This window comes from Tachyglossus aculeatus, chromosome 21 (genome assembly GCF_015852505.1).
Source record: "Tachyglossus aculeatus isolate mTacAcu1 chromosome 21, mTacAcu1.pri, whole genome shotgun sequence".
Classification (NCBI taxonomy): domain Eukaryota; kingdom Metazoa; phylum Chordata; class Mammalia; order Monotremata; family Tachyglossidae; genus Tachyglossus; species Tachyglossus aculeatus.
This window is the reverse complement of record NC_052086.1, coordinates 54656005-54680625: the sequence shown is the minus strand read 5'-3', so window position 1 is coordinate 54680625 and position 24621 is coordinate 54656005. Positions and strand designations below refer to the sequence as shown.

General features: G+C 45.3%; 1 protein-coding gene across 1 annotated transcript in view; it reads left to right on the top strand.

Moving 5' to 3' along the window:
* Positions 1-13566: 13566 nt before the first annotated feature.
* RAI1 (retinoic acid induced 1) overlaps positions 13567-24621 on the top strand; it is a 212401-nt gene continuing 201346 nt past the window's right edge. Inside the window, 1 exon segment of the mRNA XM_038762790.1 lies at positions 13567-13800. The gene's annotated coding sequence lies outside the window, so the exon portion shown is untranslated.

The following is a 24621-nucleotide window of genomic DNA, read 5'->3' as shown; positions in this document are numbered from 1 at the left end:
TAAAAGGGGGAGACAGAGAACAAAACCAAACATACCAACAAAATAAAATAAATAGGATAGAAATGTACAAGCAAAATAAATAAATAAATAAATAAATAGAGTAATAAATATGTACAACCATATATACATATATACAGGTGCTGTGGGGAAGGGAAGGAGGTAAGATGGGGGGATGGAGAGGGGGAACTGTACTCTCCCACGTGCCTAGTGCAGTGTTCTGCAAGTAGTAAGCGCTCTGTAAATGTGATTGACTAACTGAGGGGGACGTTAGGCAAGGTACCTCACTCCTCTTGGCCTCGGTGACCTCACCTGTAAAACAGAGATTTACACTGTGAGCTTCGTGGCAGACATCGACTGTGTCAACCGTGATTGCTTCGCTTGTAGCCCAGTGCTTAGAATAGTGCCTGGGGTGTAGTAAGTGCTGAATAAATACCATTCACTCATTCATCCAGTCAGTCATATTTATTTAGTTCTTCCTGTGTGCTGAGCAGTGTTCTGAAGTCCAACAAGGAAGAGCAAAGGTGCCCACCACCACCATCACCACCACATGATGCTCCTCCCATCCTGATCCCAGGACCAGAGGACTGTCCAACCCAGTGGACAGAGCACAGGCCTGGGTGTCAGAAAGTCATGGGTTCTAATCCTGGCTCATCCACTTGTCTGCTGTGTGGGCTCGGGCAAGTCACTTCACTTCTCTGTGCCTCAGTTATCTCATCTGTAAAATGGGGATTGAGACTGTGAGCCCCACATGGGACAGGGACTGTGTCCAACCCGATTTGCTGGTACCCATCCCAGGGCTTAGTACAGCAGGCTCAGTGGAAAGAGCCCGGGCTTGGGAGTCTGAGGTCATGGGTTTGAATCCCGGCTCCGCCACTTGTCAGCTGTGTGACCTTGGGCAAGTCGCTTAACTTCTCTGGGCCTCAGTTCCCTCATCTGTAAAATGGGGACTAAGGCTGTGAGCCCCATGTGGGACAACCTGATCACCTTGTATCCCCCCAGTGCTAGGAACAGTGCTTGGCACATACTAAGCGCTTAACAAATACCACCATTATTATTATTATTACAGTGCCTGGCACATAGTAAGCACTTAACAAATACCATAATTATTAGTATTATTATTATCCGACCCAGCCTCCAGGTTCCAGGCCCAGCCTGGGTGGACCTAGGCGAATCTGCTCTGGTCCAGAGAGACCCTTGGGGCACACCTGTTCAGTTCCAGGAGGAGTCAGATATTTGAGACCATTCTAGGGTGGGCCCAGGAATCATCATCATCATCATCAATCGTATTTATTGAGCGCTTACTGTGTGCAGAGCACTGTACTAAGCGCTTGGGAAGTACAAGTTGGCAACATATAGAGACAGTCCCTACCCAACAGTGGGCTCACAGTCTAAAATCTGCTCCAGATTGGAGACCCCGGCCTCATCCCTAAGCAGACTCATGGAGAAGCAGCGTGGCTCAGTGGAAAGAGCCCAGGCTTGGGAGTCAGAGGTCATGGGTTCTAATCCTGGCTCCTCCACTTGTCAGCTATGTGATTCTGGGCAAGTCACTTAACTTCTCTGTGCCTCAGTTACCTCATCTGTAAAAATGGGGCTTAAGACTGTGAGCCCCATGGGGGACAACCTGATTACCTTGTATCCTCCCAGAGCTTAGAACAGTGCTTTGCACATAGTAAGTGCTTAACAAATGCCATTATCATTATTATTATTATTATTATTATTATTATTATTATACCCTGGACCCCAGCTGGAGTCTCAGATGCCCCCAGATGGGAGAAGGCCTGAAGCTGAGCCCCCTAGCCCTCCCTCCCCACCCCCAGTATTAGACCAGAACCTTAGTTTCCCAGAACCAGGGCAACAAACTGACATGCACACAGGCAGGTATCTAAGGGGATTTCTGCTCCATGCAGCCCACCCTTTGACTGCCCCTTATCCCCTCTTGCAGGGCTTACTTCAAGCCAGATCTCACAGAACCTGATGCCTTTTTAAATGAGCATAGGAGGGGGCTGGGAAATCTAGCCCAGGCCGGATGGCAAGAGAAAGAGCTTTAGAGGTTTTCACTTCATTTCTAAAGCTCTGACCTGTAAGTATAAAGGAGAGATGGAGAGGGACCGAAGAGAAAGTAGATAAGAAAGCTCTTCTATTTAAGAAGAAGGAGGGGGAAAAGGGAAAATCCCATGAGTCTTAGCCCTTACTCCAGTACTTCTGCAGGGTTCCCTCTGCCACTGCTTTCTTCCTTTGCTCAGCAGGATAGATGACTTGTCTTAGATCATCTACCAGGAGGAATCATGGTGAGGGCAGGATTTAAAGGAGATTGCCAAGTTTCCTGGTGGTGGCTTGGCCCTGAGCTCCGCTTCTCCTTCCATTAGAACAGGAGGACTGTCAGACTTCTGTTTTCTGCCTCAGTCAAGCAGTTTGGAGAACCTCGGATGGGGAGATGCCTATTCTGGTGTTAAGTGAGAACAGCCAGAATCACCATACCTCTTCCTCCTCTATTATTAACAACAATTAAATTTATTGAGTGCCAACTGTGTGCAGAGCACGTCACTAAGTGCTTAGGAAACAAGCGCTTAGTACAGTGCTCTGCACACAGTAAGCGCTCAATAAAGACGATTGAATGAATGAAACAGCATGGCCTAGTGGAAAGAGTGGGAGACAAAGGATGTGGGTTCTAATCCCAGCTCTGCCACGTGTCTGTGGTGTGACCTTGAGCAAGTCACTTAACTTCTCGGTGCCTCGGTAACTTCATCTGCAAAATGGAAGTTAAGACTGAGCCCCATGTGGGAAAGGGGCTGGGTCCAATCTGATTACCTTGTATCTACCCCAGTGCTTAGAACAGTGCTTGACACATAGTAAGTGCTTAGCAAATCCTATTATTATTATCATTATTATCACTATTATTACAATGCGATAGAGTTGGTAGTCATGTTCCCTGACCACAGCGAGCTTATGGTCTATGAGAAACTCAATCTCTACTTAGACTGTCAGTTCTCAATTTAGCAGCAACAAGCAGGTCAAGCTGTGGAAGGTGGTCCTAAATGCCTAAAACTGAAACGAGAGGCGTCTGGTGATTTCTGATAATACAAGGTCTCAAGACTATCATTGTCTTTATTGGCCATCATTTACTGAGCTCCCCCTCTTGAGTGTAAGCTCACTTTGGGCAGGGAACATGTTTACCAATTCTGTTATATTCTACTCTCCCAAGTACCCAGTACAGCGTTCTGCACTTAGTAAGCACTTAATAAATACCATTGGTTGATTGCTTGATTACCATCATGGGTGCAAATATTTTCCTAGTCACTGGGGGAACATAAGATGTGAAGATTGCAACTGGCTTTAAGGAGCTTCCAATAATCATAATAATGACATTTATTAAGTGCTTACTATGTGCAAAGCACTGTTCTAAGCACTGGAATAATGATGGTATTTGTTAAGCGCTTACTATGTGCAAAGCACTGTTCTAAGCACTAGGGAGGTTACAAGGTGATCAGGTTGTCCCACAGGGGGCTCACAGCTTTAATCCCCATTTTACAGATGAGGTAACTGAGGCACAGAGAAGTTAAGTGACTTGCCCAAAGTCACACAACTGGCAGTTGGCGGAGCCGGGATTTGAACCCATGACCTCTGACTCCAAAGCCTGTGCTCTTTCCACTGAGCCACGTTCCGATTTAATGGGGAAGACAGGGAGACATAAACTAAAGAATTGAAAATAGTCCAACATGAGAGCCCTGATATGGGTGATGAACACAAGTACATCAATAAATCAATAACACATAAATAAATAATTGATACCCAAGAGTGCTATAGGGACTGAGGAGATGACATGACTGGGAAGGTGGGGAGATTAATTGGGGAATGCTACCTGGAAGAGGTGGATTTCAGAATGATTTTGAGGGAGAAGAGAAGCAGCGTGGCTCAGTGGAAAGAGCCCGGGCTTTGGAGTCAGAGGTCAGGGGTTCGAATCCCGGCTCTGCCAATTGTCAGCTGTGTGACTTTGGGCAAGTCACTTCACTTCTCTGGGCCTCAGTTACCTCATCTGTTAAATGGGGATTAAGACTGTGAGCCCCACGTGGGACAACCTGATCACCTTGTATCCCCCCAGCGCTTAGAACAGTGCTCTGCACATAGTAAGCGCTTAATAAATGCCATTATTATTATTATTATTATTAAGAGGGAGGTGGTTTGGAGTAAATGGGGAGGGGAAAGCTTCCAGATAAGGAAGGGCTAATGCAGTCAGTGCAGTGATTTCAACTCTCTAGCTTCTACAGTCTACACAGCTGTACCATATTTGTGTTTAAATTATTGTGTCAACAATACCTTCTAAGTACTTTGGCTAAAATTCTCATATGCTACATTACCAAACATCCAGTTTTCTCGCCAGCTCTACTAGAGCTACTTCTCCGGGAAACTAGATAAAGTCAAGTTGGAATTGCAGGACCTGACCCACTCACCAGCTGGGTTAGTGCTGGGCTGTTGCCACTTGCCTGTTGTCCAACGTGATACACACTGGATGGGGGCTGGTACTGAGTCTTGGTAGCCGCTCAACAGAAGTGACCTCTTTCTTCATCTCCACTCTTTCCTGCTTCCACCTCTCCCCGGGGGTTCAGTTCTTTAGCAAAACTGCTGAAGCTGATACAACAGTTGCGGTGTTCCCCAGGGCAAGAGAGGACAAAAAGAGAGAGAGAGAGAGGGAGAAAGGGAGAGAGAAAGAGGAGGAGAGAAACAGAGAGGAGAGAGAGAGAGTAAGAGGGAGAAAGGAGGAGAAAGGGAAAAAGAGAGAGAGAGAGGATTCACCTTATCTGCCTCATGCTGTCACCCCTAGACTGGAAGTCCCTTCTCCATTTAAATGTATCAGACCTCCCCACCTTCAAAGCGATCCTAAAATCCTACCTCCTCCAATAATCCTTTCCTGAATAATTATCAGTATTCCGCATGGCACAACCTATCAGCCACCTCTAGTATTTATATTCCATATTTACCGATCCTTACCCATCCTTTGCACTTTTATATGTAAGGTCCATTTGATTGAGCATTCATTTTAGTTATTCTGATCCCACTGCTTGTTAATAGTTTAGTCTGTCTACCTACCCCCTTAGAGTGTAAAGTATCTGTGGGCAGGGCATTTGTCTCCTGCTTCTGCTGCATTTTCCCAAATACTTATAATGCGATGGACTCAGAGTTCTGCAGAGAACTGCAGAGAAGCAGCGTGGCTCAGTGGAAAGAGCCCGGGCTTTGGAGTCAGAGGTCATAGGTTCAAATCCTGGCTCCGCCAACTGCCCAGCTGTGTGACTTTGGGCAAGTCACTTAACTTCTCTGGGCCTCAGTTGCCTCATCTGGAAAATGGGGATTAAAACTATGAGCCCCCCATGGGACAACCTGATCACCTTGTAACCTGCCCAGTGCTTAGAACAGTGCTTTGCACATAGTAAGCGCTTAACAAATACCATTATTATTATTATTATTATTATTATTAACTCAGTCAATCAGTCATATTTATTGTTTACTGTATGCAGAGCACTGTACTAAGCACTTGGGAGAGTAACGCTAAAACAAGGAGTTTACGGCCTAGAGGTGGGAGACAGACATTAGAATAAATTATGAATATGTACATAAGTGCTGTGGGGCTGAGGGTGGAGTGAATAAAGGGTACAAATGCAAGTGGAAGGGCAATGCAGAAGGGAGACGAAGTGGGGGAAATGAGGGCTTCGTTGGGGAAGGCCTCTGTAGGCCCCCATTAATCATCATTCCTACCATTATTACTATGAGAAAAAGAAAATAAAAGATAGGCTCTCCAGACTCACCCTCCATTGCTCCTATAATAATCTATTCTTCTTCTACCGATCCCACTCAATAATAATAATAATTGTTGTATTTATTAAGTGCTTTTGGGTTGGACAGAACCCCTGACAACCAATCGATCAATCAATTAATCACAGTTATCAAGCTCTTACTGTGTACAAAACACTGAACTAAGTGCTTGAGAGAGCACAATATAACAAAATTTGTGGACACATTCCCTGCCCACAACGAACTTACAGTCTAGAGGGGGAAACAGACATTAATATAAATAAATTATGATATGTACATAAGTTCTGTGGAACTGAGGAGGGGATGAATAAAGGGAGCAAATCAGGGTGATGCAAAAGGGAGTGGGAGAAGAGGAAATAAGAGCTTTGTCAGGAAAGACCTCCTGGAGATGTGCCTTCAATATTGCTTTGAAGATGGCCAGAGTGATTGTTGGATATGTCCCACGTGGGGCTCGCAATCTTAATCTATTTTACAGATGAGGAAACTGAGGCATAGAGAAGAGAAATGACATTTATACGTATACATTACATGTCATTAATATATAATATATATCTGTAATTTTTTAAATTAACGTCTGTCTCCTCTTTTAGACACATCTGCAGAGACTCAATTTAAGACACCATTGTCAAGATAGTTGACCACCTACGTGGGCATTTTTTTCACTAGCAACATTTGGTAGGTCTACTTATTCTCAATTAGTGGATGAAAGATTCTACGTTCTCCTGCTCACTGATTCTTCCGGTTCTCTGCTAAATCCTCTGATTTAGCAGAGAATTACAGGATGTGTGAGATGTAGGTCTGAATGAAGGATCAAAGGCCTCCCAGAGTTTCAGGAGTGCAGTGATTTCTTCTTTCTCCAAATGCCCTGGTGTTTTCCATCAACTGGACCAGGAGTGCATGAATCCTGAAGATATTTTCTTAGTATCTGCGATAATCAATCAATAATCAATGGTATTTACTGAGCTCTTACTATATGCAGAGCACTGAATTGAGGATTTGGGAGAGAACAATACAACAGAGTTGGTAGACAAGATCCCTGACCCCATGGAGGAGACAGACGTTCAAATAAAGGCCTTAATACTCATTATTCTACCTCATCGGCAATCCTTTTCTTAATGGCATCCTTCCCTTCCCCACAGCACCTGTATATATGTATATATGTTTGTACATATTTATTACTCTATTTATTTATTTATTTTACTTGTACATATCTATTCTATTTATTTTATTTTGTTAATACGTTTGGTTTTGTTCTCTGTCTCCCGCTTCTAGACTGTGAGCCCACTGTTGGGTAGGGACTGTCTCTATATGTTGCCAACTTGTACTTCCCAAGCGCTTAGTACAGTGCTCTGCACACAGTAAGTGCTCAATAAATACGATTGATTGATTGATTGATTTACTATGTACCAGGCACTGTACTAAGCGCTGGGGTAGATTCAAGCTAATCAGGCTGGACACAGCCCATATCCCACATGAGGCTTAGAGTCAATTCCCATTTTACAAGTAATCAATCAGTCATCTTTATTGGGAGCTTACTACATCCAGAGCACTGTACTAAGTGCTTGGGAGAGTACAGACTGTTAGCCCCCCGAGGGACAGCCTGATCACCTTGTAACCTCCCCAGCGCTCAGAACAGTGCTTGGCACATAGTAAGCACTTACTAAATGCTATCATTATTATTACAACAGAATTAGTGGATATGTTCCCTGCCCTGAGGGACAGAGCAGTTAAGTGACTTGCCCAAGATCTCACAGCAGACTAGTGTCAGAAGCCTGACTGACCCCCAGGCCTTAGTTCTATCCATGGGTGGCGGGAGCTATAAACAGCAGCAATCTGCCGGTGTACCCAATAATGAACCCACCCCGCACCCTCCGCTCCTCTGCCGCTAATCTCCTCACCATACCTCGTTCTCGCCTGTCCCGCCATCGGTCCCCGGCCCACGTCCTCCCCCGGGCCTGGAATGCCCTCCCTCTGCCCATCCGCCAAGCTAGCTCTCTTCCTCCCTTCAAGGCCCTACTGAGAGCTCACCTCCTCCAGGAGGCCTTCCCACACTGAGCCCCTTCCTTCCTCTCCCCCTCGTCCCCCTCTATCCATCCCCCCCTCTTACCTCCTTCTCTTCCCCACAGCACCTGTATATATGTATATATGTTTGTACATATTTATTACTCTCTTTATTTATTTATTTATTTTACTTGTACCTATCCTATTTATTTTATTTTGTTAGTTTGGTTTTGTTCTCTGTCTCCCCTTTTTAGACCGTGAGCCCACTGTTGGGTAGGGACTGTCTCTATATGTTGCCAACTTGTACCTCCCAAGCGCTTAGTACAGTGCTCCGCACACAGTAAGCGCTCAATAAATACGATTGGTTGATTGATTGAACCCCAATTTCTGCAGAACACCCCTCCTGTAAATCAAAGCACCATTGCTCTGGAGAGCAATCAGCTGAGAGAGAGATGGTCTCTGGGGAGGTCCGTGGTTTAGAAGGTCAAAGCCGTGGAGACCGGGTCGTGCGTCTCGAGGAGCCAATGTGGAGGCCACCACCTGTTCCATTCTTGGCTCTCAGAAACAAGGGGCTTCTTTGTGGAACACTGGCTCCCCTTGTTCAGGGTCCATGACCTCAGCTCCTTCCCTGGATCTGCTCTAGACGGTAACTGTACACCGCACCCTGAGGCCAGTATTCTACTCGTGTTATCTATGTTCCATGTACGGCGTCTGTCACAATTCATCCGCTTACGATATCCACGTACTAAAGCCTTTTAACCGGGCTTTACTATCTTGGTGTCCCAACTAATGCCGCACGATCTCCTCTCCCCCTCCTCCCCCGTCCATCCCCCCCCCCCCCCCGCCTTACCTCCTTCCCCTCCCCACAGCACTGTATATATGTATATATCATCATCATCAATCGTATTTATTGAGCGCTTACTGTGTGCAGAGCACTGTACTAAGCGCTTGGGAAGTACAAGTTGGTAACATATAGAGACAGTCCCTACCCAACAGTGGGCTCACAGTCTAAAAGGGGGAGACAGAGAACAAAACCAAACATACTAACAAAATAAAATAAATAGAATAGATATGTACAAGCAAAATAAATAAATAAATAAATAAATAGAGTAACAAATATGTACAAACATATATACATATATGCAGGTGCTGTGGGGAAGGGAAGGAGGTAAGATGGGGGGATGGAGAGGGTGTTTGTACGTATTTATTACTCTATTCATTTTATTTGAACATATTTATTCTATGTATTTTATTTTGTTAATATGCTTTGTTTTGTTCTCTGTTTCCCCCTTCTAGACTGTGAGCCCACTGTTGGGTAGGGACTGTCTCTATATGTTGCCAACTTGTACTTCCCAAGCAGTACAGTGCTCTACACACAGTAAATGCTCAATAAATATGATTGAATGAATGATAAGGCTGGGTCCGTGTCTATCCTCAACTCTACACCCCAAAGCTGCTAGGATAATGCCTTGTTATCCAGAGGCATTCCATCCATTAATACAGTGCTCTGCACACAGTAAGCGCTCAATAAATACGATTGAGTGAATCACTGCTTGATAGGGACAGGGTTGATTGGGGCAACCGGCACATAACGTTTGCCATCTCCAGAGCCCCCGAGCCTACCTGTGGGAAAATAATAATGATAATGATGGCATTTATTAAGCACTTACTATGTGCAAAGCACTGTTCTAAGCGCTGGGGAGTTCAGAAGGTCATCGGGTTGTCCCACGTGGGGCTCACAGTCTTAATCCCCATTTTACAGATGAGGGAACTGAGGCACAGAGAAGTTAAGTGACCTGCCCAAAGCCACACATCTGACAAGTGGCGGAGCCGGGATTTGAACCGATGACCTCTGACTCCAAAGCCCGGGCTCTTTCCGCTGAGCCACGCTAAGCAGCGGGAAGACGATATGCCAGGAGGTACCAATGTGGGTATTTTTACCACGCTATGGATCCACTACCAGAACGACCGCAGTTGACTGCAGATATGCGTCTACGGCGTCGCCATGGGTCGGAGACGACCGGACGGCTGGACTGCTGTGGGAGCCGGGGAGAGGGGGGACACGATGAGGGTGGTGGGGATGGGGAGAGGGAGGACAAATCCCACGACCAAACCCATGGATGTCCCAAACGGCTGGGATTCTGGGAGGCTGTTCCTGAGTCTGGCGTTCATTCATTCATTCATTCATTCAATTGTATTTATTGAGCGCTTACTGTGTACAGAGCACTGTACTAAGCGCTTTGGAAGTACAACGTATAGGGACGGTCCCTACCCAACAACAAGCTCACGGTCTAGAGGGGGAGACAAGAATTAAAACAAATAGATAAAACAATAAATTATAGATAGATACAGATAGATACATATGTGCTGTGGGGAGTCATTCATTCAATCGTATTTATTGAGCGCCCACTGTGCGCAGAGCACTGCACCAAGCGCCTGGGAAGTACAAGTTGGCAACATATAGAGACGGTCCCTACCCAACAACGAGCCCAGTAAACGCCTTCCTAGATTTACTGCAAAAAGCACTGGGTGCAACCCATTCCCAACTTGTTTCCATTTTTAGAAGTAATGCTGAATTCATTCATTCAATCGTATTTATTGAGCGCTTACTGTGTGCAGAGCACTGTACTAAGCGCTTGGGAAGTACAAGTTGGCAACATATAGAGACGGTCCCTACCCAACAGTGGGCTCACAGTCTAGAAACTGCCGACGGAGAGTCGAAGTGTACCCCTTCTGCCTCAACGGAACGGACGCTTCTCTGCCACAGTCCTCCCGATGCAATTGCTGTCAGAAAGAAGAATTTCCAAAGGGACGATACAAAAGGCGTGGCTCAATAATAACAATAATGATGGCATTTATTAAGCACTTACTATGTGCAAAGCACTGTTCTAAGCGCTGGGGAATTTACAAGGTGATCAGGTTGTCCCACGTGGGGCTCACAGTCTTAATCCCCATTTTACAGAGGAGGCCCAGAGAAGTGAAGTGACTTGCCCAAAGTCACACAGCTGACAAGTGGCAGAGCCGGGATTTGAACCGATGGCCTCTGACTTCAAAGCTCGGGCTCTTTCCGCTGAGCCACGCAGCTTCCCTGGCAAGAGCACGGGCTTGGGAGTCAGAGGACGTGGGTTCAAATCCTGGCTCTGCCAATTGTCAGGTGGGTGACCTTGGGTAAGTCACTTAACTTCTCCCCCTTTTAATCAATCAATCAATCAATCGTATTTATTGAGCGCTTACTGTGTGCAGAACACTGTACTAAGCACTTGGGAAGGACAAGTCGGCAACACATAGAGACAGTCCCTACCCAACAGCGGGCTCACAGTCTAGAAGGAACTTTTAAACTGTGAACCCACTGTTGGGTAGGGACTGTCTCTATATGTTGCTGACTTGTACTTCCCAAGCGCTTAGTACAGTGCACTGCACACAGTAAGCTCTCAATAAATACGATCGATTGATTGATTGAGAAACAGCGTGGCTCAGTGGAAAGAGCCCGGGCTTTGGAGTCAGAGATCATGGGTTCAAATCCCGGCTCCACCACTTATCAGCTGTGTGACTTTGGGCAAGTCACTTAACTTCTCTGTGCCTCAGTTACCTCATCTGTAAAATGGGGATGAAGACCATGAGCCCCCGGTGGGGCAACCTGATCACCTTGTTAACCGCCCCAGCGCTTAAAGAGTGCTTTGCACATAGTAAGCGCTTAATAAATGCTATCATTATCTTTTAGACTGTGAGCCCACTGTTGGGTAGGGACTGTCTCTATATGTTGCCAACTTGGACTTCCCAAGGGCTTAGTACAGTGCTCTGCACACAGTAAGCGCTCAATAAATACGATTGATGATGATGATGATGATGATGATGATTTTCTGTGCCTCGGTTGCCTCATCTGTAAAGTGGGGGTTAAGACTGTAAGCCCCATGTGGGACAACCTGATCCCCTTGTGTCTGCCCCAGCGCTTAGAAAGCGCTTAACAAGTGCCCTCATCATCATCATCATCATCATTAAAAGGGCGTCCTCATGGGGATGGGATTGGTGCAAGGATGCCCACCCCCCTCCCAAATCCCCGAGGGGTGCCAGCCCCCCGGGGTGCCGTGGGGAAGGCCGACCGCCAGATGGTGCTGTTGGCACGGCCCCCACGAGCAGGCCTTTTTTCCAAGAGCATCCAGTCATACTTCTAATCAATCAATCAATCAGTCAATAAATCAATCAATCAATCAATCGTATTTATTGAGCGCTTACCCTGTGCCGAGCACTGTACTAAGCGCTCGGGAAGTCCAAGTTGGCAACATCGAGAGACGGCCCCTACCCAACAGCGGGCTCCCAGTCTAGAAGGGGGGGGACAGAGAACAAAACATATTAACAAAATCGAAGAAATAGAATAGATATGTGCAAGTAAAATAAATAAATAACTAGAGTAATAAATACGTACAAACATATGTACAGGTGCTGTGGGGAAGGGAAGGAGGTAAGGCGGGGGGGATGGAGACTTTACTGTGAGCCCACTGTTGGGTAGGGACTGTCTCTGTATGTTGCCAACTTGTAGAAGGGGGGGACAGAGAACAAAACAAAACATATTAACAAAATAAAAGAAATAGAATAGATACGTACAAGTAAAATAGAGTAATAAATACGTACAAACATATATATAGGTGCTGTGGGGAAGGGAAGGAGGTAAGGTGGGGGGGGATGGAGACTAGACTGTGAGCCTACTGTTGGGTAGGGACTGTCTCTGTATGTTGCCAACTTGTAGAAGGGGGAGACAGAGAACAAAACAAAACATGTTAACAAAATAAAAGAAATAGAATAGATGTGTACAAGTTAAATAAATAGAGTAATAAATACGTACAAACATATATACAGGTGCTGTGGGGAAGGGAAGGAGGTAAGATGGGGGGCGGGATGGAGACTAGACTGTGAGCCCACTGTTGGGTAGGGACCGTCTCTGTATGTTGCCAACTTGTAGAAGGGGGAGACAGAGAACAAAACAAAACATATTATCAAAATAAAAGAAATAGAATAGATATGTACAAGTAAAATAAATAGAGTAATAAATACGTACAAACATATGTACAGGTGCTGTGGGGAAGGGAAGGAGGTAAGGTGGGGGAGTGGGGGGGATGGAGTCTAGACTGTGAACCCACTGTTGGGTAGGGACCGTCTCCGTATGTTGCCAACTTGTAGAAGGGGGAGACAGAGAACAAAACAAAACATATTAACAAAATAAAAGAAGTAGAATAGATGTGTACAAGTTAAATAGAGTAATAAATACGTACAAACATATACACAGGTGCTGTGGGAAAGGGAAGGAGGTAAGGTGGGCGGGGGGGGATGGAGACTAGACTGTGAGCCCACTGTTGGGTAGGGACCGTCTCTATATGCTGCCAACTTGTACTTCCCAAGCGCTTACAGTACGATTGAATGAATGAATGAATGGAGAGGGGGAGGAGGGGGAGAGGACTTTTCATTCATTCAATCGTATTTATTGAGCGCTTCCTGTGTGCAGAGCACTGGACTAAGCGCTCGGGCAGTCCAAGTTGGCAACATCCCCTACCCAAGAGCGGGCTCCCAGTCTAGAACTTTTCCCTGGGCCTCCCTCTCCCCTCCTCCCCCTTTCCCTCCCTGGCCTCTCCCATCCCTCCCTCTCTTCCTGGGTAAAGAGGGATTTCATTTCCATTCCCACCGCCGAAAGCAAGACGTCGGCCGGGGGCGCAAGCCGCGGGTGATGCGGGCAGTGCCCCCGGGCACGGTCCTTAACGTGTCAGTTTGACCGGGGGCCCGCCCCCTCCTCCGCCAGTTCAGTTCCTTAGTGACACTGTGGGAGTCGACTGAACAGTTGTCGCCGTGCGGGCCCAGTTTGGGAGAGGAGGAAATCCTGCTGGAAACTGTTGACGGTGAAATGGATGGAGGAGAAACGGGCCTCTTCCCCCCGAAAACCCAGGACTCTGCGGCCTGGCTTCGTGTCCCCACGCTGTAGCCAAGTGAGGGAGGAACACAGGAGAGGTGAGGACAAAAATACAATAAGGGTGCAAGCCTTGTGTGTCTTGTCTATTGTGTGCGTGCGTGCTGTGTGTTGGAAGGGAGTGTGGGTCCGCGTATGTGAGAGTTTTTGGGGGTGAGTGGTGGGTGGGGGGGTGATATGTTTAGGGGACGCGTTAACTTGTTTGCATTTGAGGGACTGGGGGGAAATTTGGTGGGAGAACTCGAGAGTGTGCGGGGTGAATGGTGGGGGGGCTGATCAATCAATCAATCGCATTTATTGAGCGCTTACTGGGTGCAGAGCACTGTACTAAGCGCTTGGGAAGGGAGTTTTGGTGGGGGAACGCGAGAGTGTGCGGGGTGACGGCAGGGTTATTTGTGTAGGAGGTAACTTGGCTGTAAATGGGAGTGTTTTGTGTTTGTAGGGAGTGAGGGTTTGGGGGGGACGGTTGTGTGTTTTAGGAGGTAACGGCTTTATGTGGGGCTGTTTTGGGTGTGGGGGGAGTTTGGGTAAGGGTTTGGGGGTGTCGGGGGTACCGTAGGAGGTAACTTGTCTATATGTGGGAGTATTTTGTGTGTGTAGGGAGGACGGCTGAGAGTGTGCGGGGTGAATGGTGGGGGGCTGATATGTTTAGGGGACGCGTTAGGGGGGTAACTTGTTTGCATTTGAGGTATTGGGGGGATTTTTGGTGGGAGAGGAAGGGAGTGTGTGGGGTGACGGGAGGGTTATTTGTGTAGGAGGTAACTGGTCTGTAAATGGGAGTGTTTTGTGTTTGTAGGGAGTGAGGGTTTTGGGGGGACGGTTGTTGTGTGTTTTAGGAGGTAACGGCCTTATGTGGGGCTGTTTTGTGTGTGTAGGGAGTTTGGGTAAGGGTTTTGGGGTGACGGGGGTACCGTGGGAGGTAACTTGTCTATATATGGGAGTATTTTTTGTGTGTAGGGAGTACGGCTGAGGCTTGGGAGTGACGAGTGTTCATTCATTCATTCAATCGTGTCTATTGAGCGCTTACTGTGTGCAGGGCACTGGACTAAGCGCTTGGGAAGTACAAGTTGGCAACATCTAGAGACGGTCCCTACCCAACAGTGGGCTCGGGTGTTGTGTGTCAGGGGTACGGTAGGAGGTAACTCGTCTATAGATGGGAGTATCTTTTGTGTGTAGGGAGTGTGGGTGTGAGTGTGGGATTTTACGGGGGGTTGTGTGTAGGGGGTTTGTTAAGGAGGTAACTTGTCCGTATATGGGAGCGTTTTATGTGTGTAGGGAGTGTGGGTGTGAGTGAGGGTTTTGGGGTGACGGGGGGTTGTGTGTAGGGGGTTCGTTAGGAGGTAATTTGTCCGTATATGGGAGCGTTTTATGTGTGTAGGGAGTGTGGGTGTGAGTGGGGGTTTTGGGGTGACGGAGAGGTTGTGTGTATGTAGTAACTTGTGGATGGGGTAGTTGTGTAATAATAATAATAATGGCATTTATTAAGCGCTTACTATGTGTAAAGCACTGTTCTAAGCGCTGGGGAGATCAGGTTGGCCCACGGGGGGCTAACAGTCTTAATCCCCATTTTCCAGATGAGGTAACTGAGGCCCAGAGAAGTGAGGTGACTTACCCAAAGTCACACATTTGACAATTGGCAGAGTCGGGATGCTGGGGAGGTTACAAGGTGATCAGGTTGACCCATGGGGGGCTCACAGTCTTCATCCCCATTTTCCAGATGAGGTAAATGAGGCCCAGAGAAGTGAAGTGACTTGCCCAAAGTCACACAGCTGACAAGTGGCAGAGCTGGAATTTGAACCCATGACCTCTGACTCCTAAGCCCGAGCACTTTTCCACTGAGCCACGCTGCTTCTCACGCTGCTGGTGTGTACGTAGAGTGTAGGCACGAGTAGGTGAGGGTGTGCGGGGTGACTGGGGGTTATTCATTCATTCAATCAATCGTATTTATTGAGCGCTTACTGTGTGCAGGGCACTGTACTAAGCGCTTGGGAAGTCCAAGTTGGCAACACATAGAGACGGTCCCTACCCAACAGCGGGCTCACAGGGGTGCATTATAATAATAATAATATTTATTAAGCGCTTACTGTGTGCAGAGCACTGTACTAAGCGCTTGGGAAGTCCAAGTTGGCAACACATAGAGACGGTCCCTACCCAACAGCGGGCTCACAGGGGTGCATTATAATAATAATAATAATAATGGCATTTATTAATTTTAGACTTTTAGAATTTAGAATTTTAGACTTTTAGACTGTGAGCCCACTGCTGGGTAGGGACTGTCTCTATATGTTGCCAACTTGGACTTCCCAAGCACTTAGTACAGTGCTCTGCACAGTAAGCACTCAATAAATACGATTGATGTTGATGATGATTAAGCACTTACTATGTGCAAAGCACTGTTCTAAGCGCTGAATTAGGAGGTAACTAGTTTGTATATGGGGGGGGGTGTATGTGAAGGGAGTGTGGGTGTGAGTAAGGCCCCCTGCCTTACCTCCTTCCCCTCCCCACACCACCTGTATATATGTATATATGTTTGTACGTATTTATTACTCTAGGTATTTATTTTATTTGTACATATTTATTCTATTTATTTTATTTTGTTAACATGTTTTGTTTTATTGTCTGTCTCCCCCTTCTAGACTGTGAGCCCACTGTTGGGTAGGGACTGTCTCTAGATGTTGCCAACTTGGACTTCCCAAGCGCTTATTCCAGTGCTCTGCACACAGGAAGCGCTCAATAAATATGATTGAATGAATGAATGAATTTATTACTCTATTTATTTGTACATATTTACTCTATTTTATTTTGCTAATATGTTTTGTTTTGTTGTCTGTCCCCCTTCTAGACTGCGAGCCCGCTGTTGGGTAGGGACCATCTCTATATGTCGCCAACTTGGACTTCCCAATTGCTTAGTACAGTGTTCTGCACACAGTAAGCGCTCAATAAATACGATTGAACGAATGAATTTAGTACTCTATTTATTTTATTTGTAGATATTTATTCTATTTATTTTATTTTGTTAATATGTTTTGTTTTGTCATCTGTCTCCCCCTTCTAGACTGTGACCCCGCAGTTGGGTAGGGACCGTCTCTAGATGTTGCCAACCTGTACTTCCCAAGCGTTTAGTCCAATGCTGTGCACACAGTAAGTGCTCAATAAATACGATTGAATGAATGAATGAATTTATTACTCTATTTGTACATATTTATTCTATTTATTTTATTTTGTTAATATGTGTTGTTTTGTTGTCCGTCTCCCCCTTCTAGACTGTGAGCCCGCTGTTGGGTAGGGACTGTCTCTAGAGGTTGCCAACTTGGACTTCCCAAGCGCTTAGTACAGTGCTCTGCACACAGTAAGCGCTCAATAAATATGATTGAATGAATGAATGAATAAATACGATTGAATGAATGAATGAGTACATGAACATGTGCGAGGCGGGGGTTGTATGGGGTGTACTTTCAGGGAGGGGGCTGTTCGGTGTGTGGTACGTGTGTTTGTTGGGGGGATGGGGCTAGGGAGAGCAGAGTGGTCTGAGGCCCCCCGCGCTGCCAATAATAATTCATTCAATCGTATTTATTGAGTGCTTACTGTGTGCAGAGCACTGTACTAAGCGCTTGGGAAGTACACGTTGGTATTTGTTAAGCCCTTACTATGTGCAAAGCACTGTTCGGATACAAGGTGATCAGGTTCTCCCATGTAGGGCTCACAGTCTTCATCCCCATTTTGCAGATGAGGGAACTGAGGCCCAGAGAAGAGAAGTAACTTGCCCAAAGTCACACAGCTGACAATTGGCGGGGCCCCCTACTTCCTCTCCCCTGTCTCCCCCTCCCCATCTGCCCGCCTTACCTCCTTCCCCTTCCCACAGCACCTGCATATATGTTTGTACATATTTCTTGTTGTTGTTTTAATTTATTTATGTATTATGTATTTATGTATTATGTATTCATTCATTCATTCAATTCAATCGTATTTATTTTGAGCGCTTCCTATGTGCAGAGCACTGTACTAAGCACTTGGGAAGTCCAAGTTGGCAACATATAGAGACGATCCCTACCCAACAGCAGGCTCACAGTCTAGAAGGGGGAGACAGACAACAAAACAACACATATTAACAAAATAAAAGAAATAGAATAGTAAATATGTACAAGTAAAATAGAGTAATAAATCTGAAACATATTCATTCATTCATTCAATCGTATTGTTGTTGTTGGGTAGGGAACCGTCTATATGTTAAGCACTTACTATGTGTCTAAAGGGCTGTTCGGATGCAAGGTGATCAGGCCGCCAATCAATCAAACGTATTTATTGAGCGCTTACTGTGTGCAGAGCACTGTACTAAGCGCTTGGGAAGTCCAAGTTGGCAACCTCTAGAGACAGTCCCTACCCAACAGCGGGCTCACAGTCTAGTAGGGGGAGACAGGGAACAAATCCAAACATATTAACAAAATAAAATAGAATAGATATGTACAAGTAAAATAAATAAATAGAGTAATAAATATGTACAAACCTATATCCAGGTGCTGTGGGGAAGGGAAGGAGGTAAGACGGGGGGGATGGAGAGGGGTATGTCCCATGTAGGGCTCACAGTCTTCATCCCTTAAGCGCTTAGTACAGTGCTCTGCACATAGTAAGCGCTCAATAAATACGATTGATGATCCCCATTTTGTAGATGAGGGAACTGAGGCTCAATCAGTCAATCAATCAATCAATCAATCGTATTTATTGAGTGCTTACTGTGTGCAGAGCACTGTACTAAGCGCTTGGGAAGTACAAGTCGGCAACACATAGAGACGGTCCCTACCCAACAGTGGGCTCACAGTCTAGAAGGGGGAGACAGAGAACAAAACAAAACATACTAACAAAATAAAATAAATAGAATAGATATGTACAAGTAAAATTAATAACTAAATAGAGTAATAAATATGTACAAACCTATATACAGGTGCTGTGGGGAAGGGAAGGAGGTAAGACGGGGGGATGGAGAGGGGTCTGTCCCATGTATGGCTCACAGTCTTTATCCCTATTTTGCAGATGAGGGAACTGAGGCCCAATCAATCAATCGTATTTATTGAGCGCTTACTGTGTGCAGAGCACTGTACTAAGCGCTTGGGAAGTACAAGTTGGCAACATATAGAGACAGTCCCTACCCAACAGTGGGCTTACAGTCTAGAAGGGGGAGACAGAGAACAAAACAAAACATTAACAAAATAAAATAGAATAGATATGTACAAGTAAAATAAATAGAGTAATAAATATGTACAAACCTATATACAGGTGCTGTGGGGAAGGGAAGGAGGTAGACGGGGGGAGGAGAGGGGTCTGTCCCATGTAGGGCTCACAGTCTTCATCCCCATTTTGCAGATGAGGGAACTGAGGCCCAGAGAAGTGACTTGCCCAGAGTCTCACAATTGGCGGAGCTGGGATTTGAACCCGTGACCTCTGACTCCAAAGCCCGGGCTCTTTTCCACCGAGCCACGCTGCTTCTCAGTGGAAAGAGCCCGGGCTTTGGAGTCAGAGGTCATGGGTTCAAATCCCGGCTCCGCCAATTGTCAGCTGTGTGACTTTGGGCAAGTCACTTCACTTCTCTGGGCCTCAGTTCCCTCCTCTGTAAAATGGGGATTAAGACTGTGAGTCCCCCGAGGGACAACCTGATCGCCTTGTAACCTCCCCTGCGCTTAGAACAGTGCTTTGCATATAGTAAGCGCTTAATAAATGCCATCATGATTACTATTTCCACTGAGCCACGCTGCTTCTCAGTGGAAAGAGCCCGGGCTTTGGAGTCAGAGGTCATGGGTTCAAATCCCGGCTCCGCCAATTGTCAGCTGTGTGACTTTGGGCAAGTCATTTCACTTCTCTGGGCCTCAGTTCCCTCCTCTGTAAAATGGGGATGAAGACTGTGAGTCCCCCGAGGGACAACCTGATTGCCTTGTAACCTCCCCTGCGCTTAGAACAGTGCTTTGCACATATTAAGCGCTTAACAAATGCCATCATGATGATTATTATTTCCACTGAGCCACGCTGCTTCTCAGTGGAAAGAGCCTGGGCTTTGGAGTCAGAGGTCATGGGTTCAAATCCCGGCTCCGCCAATTGTCAGCTGTGTGACTTTGGGCAAGTCACTTCACTTCTCTGGGCCTCAGTTCCCTCCTCTGTAAAATGGGGATTAAGACTGTGAGTCCCCCGAGGGACAACCTGATTGCCTTGTAGCCTCCCCTGCGCTTAGAACAGTGCTTTGCACATAGTAAGCGCTTAACAAATGCCATCATGATGATTATTATTTCCACTGAGCCACGCTGCTTCTCAGTGGAAAGAGGCCGGGCTTTGGAGTCGGAGGTCATGGGTTCAAATCCCGGCTCTGCCAATTGTCAGCTGTGTGACTTTGGACAAGTCACTTCACTTCTCTGGCCTCAGCTCCCTCATCTGTCAAATGGGGATGAAGACTGTGAGCCCCCTGAGGGACAACCTGATTGCCTTGTAACCTCCCCTGCGCTTAGAACAGTGCTTTGCATAGAGTAAGTGCTTAATAAATGCCATCATGATTATTATTTCCACTGAGCCACGCTGCTTCTCAGTGGAAAGAGCCCGGGCTTTGGAGTCGGAGGTCATGGGTTCAAATCCCGGCTCCGCCAATTGTCAGCTGGGGGATTTTGGGCAAGTCACTTCACTTCCCTGGGCCTCAGTTCCCTCCTCTGTAAAATGGGGATGAAGACTGTGAGCCCCCCGGGGGACAACCTGATTGCCTTGTAACCTCCCCAGCGCTTAGAACAGTGCTTTGCACATATGTACATATTTATTACTCTGTTTATTGATTTATTTATTTATTTATTTTACTTGTACATTTCTATCCTATTTATTTTATTTTGTTGGTATGTTTGGTTCTGTTCTCTGTCTCCCCCTTTTAGACTGTGAGCCCACTGTTGGGTAGGGACTGTCTCTATGTGTTGCCAATTTGTACTTCCCAAGCGCTTAGTACAGTGCTCTGCACATAGTAAGCTTTCAATAAATACGATTGATTGATTGATTGATTGATAGTAATAGCTTAATAAATGGCATCATGATGATTATTACTTCCACAGAGCCACGCTGCTGCTCAGGGGAAGCGGGGCGTGAGGGGAGGCTTGGGCAGGCCCGAGGCGCAGGGCCCCAGACAACGAGGAAGCGCGTGCCGCCGCCCGCCCGTTGTGCGCATGCCCGGGCCTGACTTTCCCGCAGCGCCCCCTGGAGGCCGCCTCGGGTCAGGCCCCCGCTCCGAACGCCCACACGCATGCGCGCCCTCTGCCCCGCTGACGTCACGGGGGCGCGAGAACCTCGGCTCGCGGGCGCTTGGCACGCGGATCGACCCCCGGGGGGAGGGGTAGGCCGCGCCGCCTCATTCATTCATTCATTCATTCATTCATTCATTCATTCATTCATTCATATTTATTGAGCGCTTACTGTGTGCAGAGCACTGTGCTAAGCGCTCGGGAAGCACAAGTTGGCAACATCTAGAGCCGGTCCCTACCCAACAGAGGGCTCACAGTCTAGAAGGGGGAGACAGAGAACAAAACAAAATATATTAACAAAATAAAATAGAATATGTACAAATAAAATAGAGTAATAAATACATACAAACATGTACACATATATATAGGTGCTCCATCGTGTTTATTATTAATAATAATAATAATGGTAGCATTCAATGGTATTTATTGAGCGCTTACTGTGTGCAGAGCACTGTGCTAAGCGCTCGGGAAGCACAAGTTGGCAACATCTAGAGCCGGTCCCTACCCAACAGCGGGCTCACAGTCTAGAAGGGGGAGACAGACAACAAAACAAAATATATTAACAAAATAAAATAGAATATGTACAAATAAAATAGAGTAATAAATACATACAAACATATATACGTATATATAGGTGCTCCATCGTACTTATTATTAATAATAATAATAATAATGGTAGCATTCAGTGGTATTTATTGAGCGCTTACTGTGTGCAGAGCACTGTGCTAAGCGCTCGGGAAGCACAAGTTGGCAACATCTAGAGCCGGTCCCTACCCAACAGAGGGCTCACAGTCTAGAAGGGGGAGACAGAGAACAAAACAAAATATATTAACAAAATAAAATAGAATATGTACAAATAAAATAGAGTAATAAATACATACAAACATATATACATATATACAGGTGCTCCATCGTATTTATTATTAATAATAATAATAATGGTAGCATTCAATGGTATTTATTGAGCACTTACTGTGTGCAGAGCACTGTGCTAAGCGCTCGGGAAGCACAAGTTGGCAACATCTAGAGACGGTCCCTACCCAACAGCGGGCTCACAGTCTAGAAGGGGGAGACAGAGAACAAAATGAAACATATTAACAAAATAAAATAAATAGAATATGTACAAATAAAATAGACTACTAAATACATACAAACATATATACAGGTGCTCCATCGTACTTATTAATAATAATAATGGTAGCATTCAATCGTATTTATTGAGCACTTACTGTGTGCAGAGCACTGGACTAAGCGCTTGGGAAGTCCAAGTTGGCAACATATAGAGACGGTCCCTACCCAACAGCGGGCTCACAGTCTAGAAGGGGGAGACAGAGAACAAAACAAAACATATTAACAAAATAAAATAAATAGACTATGTTCAAATAAAATAGAGTAATAAATACAAACATATATACAGGTGCTGCATCTTATTTATTATTAATAATAATGGTAGCATTCAATTGTATTTATTGAGTGCTTACTGTATGCAGAGCACTGTACTAAGCGCTTGAGAACTACAAGTTGGCAACATCTAGAGACAATCCCTACCCAACAGCGGGCTCACAGTCTAGAAGGGGGAGACAGACAACAAAACGAAACATATTAACAAAATAAAATAAATAGAATAAATATGTACAAATAAAATAGAGTAATGAATACGTACAAACATATACATATATACAGGTGCTCCATCGTATTTATTATTATTAATAATAATAATGGCAGCATTTATTAAGTGCTTACTATGTGCAAAGCAGCACATTCATTCGTTCAATCATATTTATTGAGTGCTTACTGTGTGCAGAGCACTGGACTAAGCGCTCGGGAAGTCCAAGTTGGCAACATCTAGAGACGGTCCCTACCCAACAGCGGGCTCACAGGCTAGAAGGGGTAGACAGACAACGAAATGAAACATATTAACAAAATAAAATAAATAGAATAAATATGTACAAATAAAATAGAGTAATAAATACATACAAGCATATATACATATATACAGGTGCTCCATCCTATTTATTAATAATAATAATAATGGTAGCATTTATTAAGCGCTATGTGCAAAGCAGCACATTCATTCATTCATTCAATCGTATTTATTGAGCGTTTACTGTGTGCAGAGCACTGGACTAAGCGCTTGGGAAGTACAAGTTGGCAACATCTAGAGACGGTCCCCACCCAACAGTGGGCTCACAGTCTAGAAGGGGGAGATAGAGAACAAAACAAAACATATTAACAAACTAAAATAAATAGAATAACTATGTACAAGTAAAATAAATGAATAAATAGAGTAATAAATACGTACAAACATATATACGGGTGAGGAGGCCTCCTCCTCACGGCCTACTCACAGCCAGTGGAGGCAAACCTGTCAGCGCTTACGGTTGCCGAGGCACTCCTTCCTTCATTCATTCCATTGTATTTATTAATAATAATAATAATAATAATGGTAGCATTTATTAAGCGCTTACTATGTGCAAAGCAGCACATTCATTCATTCATTCAATCGTATTTATTGAGCGCTTACTGTGTGCAGAGCACTGGACTAAGTGCTTGGGAAGTACAAGTTGGCAACATCTAGAGCCGGTCCCTACCCAACAGTGGGCTCACAGTCTAGAAGGGGGAGACAGAGAACAAAACAAAACATATGAACAAAATAAAATAAATAGAATTTTTACAAATAAAATAAATAAATAAATACAGTAATAAATACGTAGAAACATGCATACATATATACAGGTGCTCCATCGTATTTACCAAAAATAATAATAATACAAATGGTAGCATTTATTAAGCGCTTACTATGTGCAAAGCAGCACTTTCATTCATTCATTCAGTCGTATTTATTGAGCGCTTACTGTGTGCAGAGCACTGGACTAAGCGCTTCGGAAGTATGTCGGCAACATAGAGAGATAGTCCTTACCCAATAGCGGGCTCACAGTCTAGAAGGGGGAGACGGACAACAAAACAAAACATATTAACAAAATAAAATAAGTAGAATAAATATGTACAAGTAAAATAGAGTAATAAATATGTACAAACATATATACACATATATATATAATATTCATGTTCATATATGAATAAATATTATTATAAATGAGTAAAGGAGTCGATCCCTGTTGTCCCTCCTCCTCAGACTGTGAGCCTCATGTGGGACAGGAGCCATGTCCGGCCCTATTGAGAAGCAGCGTGGCTCAGTGGAAAGAGCCCAGACTTTGGAGTCCGAGGTCACGGGTTCAAATTCTGCCTCCACCATTTGTCAGCTGTGTGACAGGTCACTTCACTTCTCTGGGCTTCAGTTACCTCATCTGTAAAATGGGGATGAATGTGAGCCCCAAGTGGGACAACCTGATCACATTGTAACCTCCCCAGTGCTTAGAACAGTGCTTCGCACATAGTAAGTGCTTAATAAAAGCTAGTATTATTATTATTATTATTATTATTGAAGCACAGTGCTTTACACATAGTAAGCGCTTAATAGATGCTAGTATTATTATTATTATTATTATTGAAGCACTGTTCTAAGCGCTGGGGAGGTTACAGCGTGATCAGGTTGTCCCACTTGGGGCTCACATTCATCCCCATTTTACAGATGAGGTAACTGAG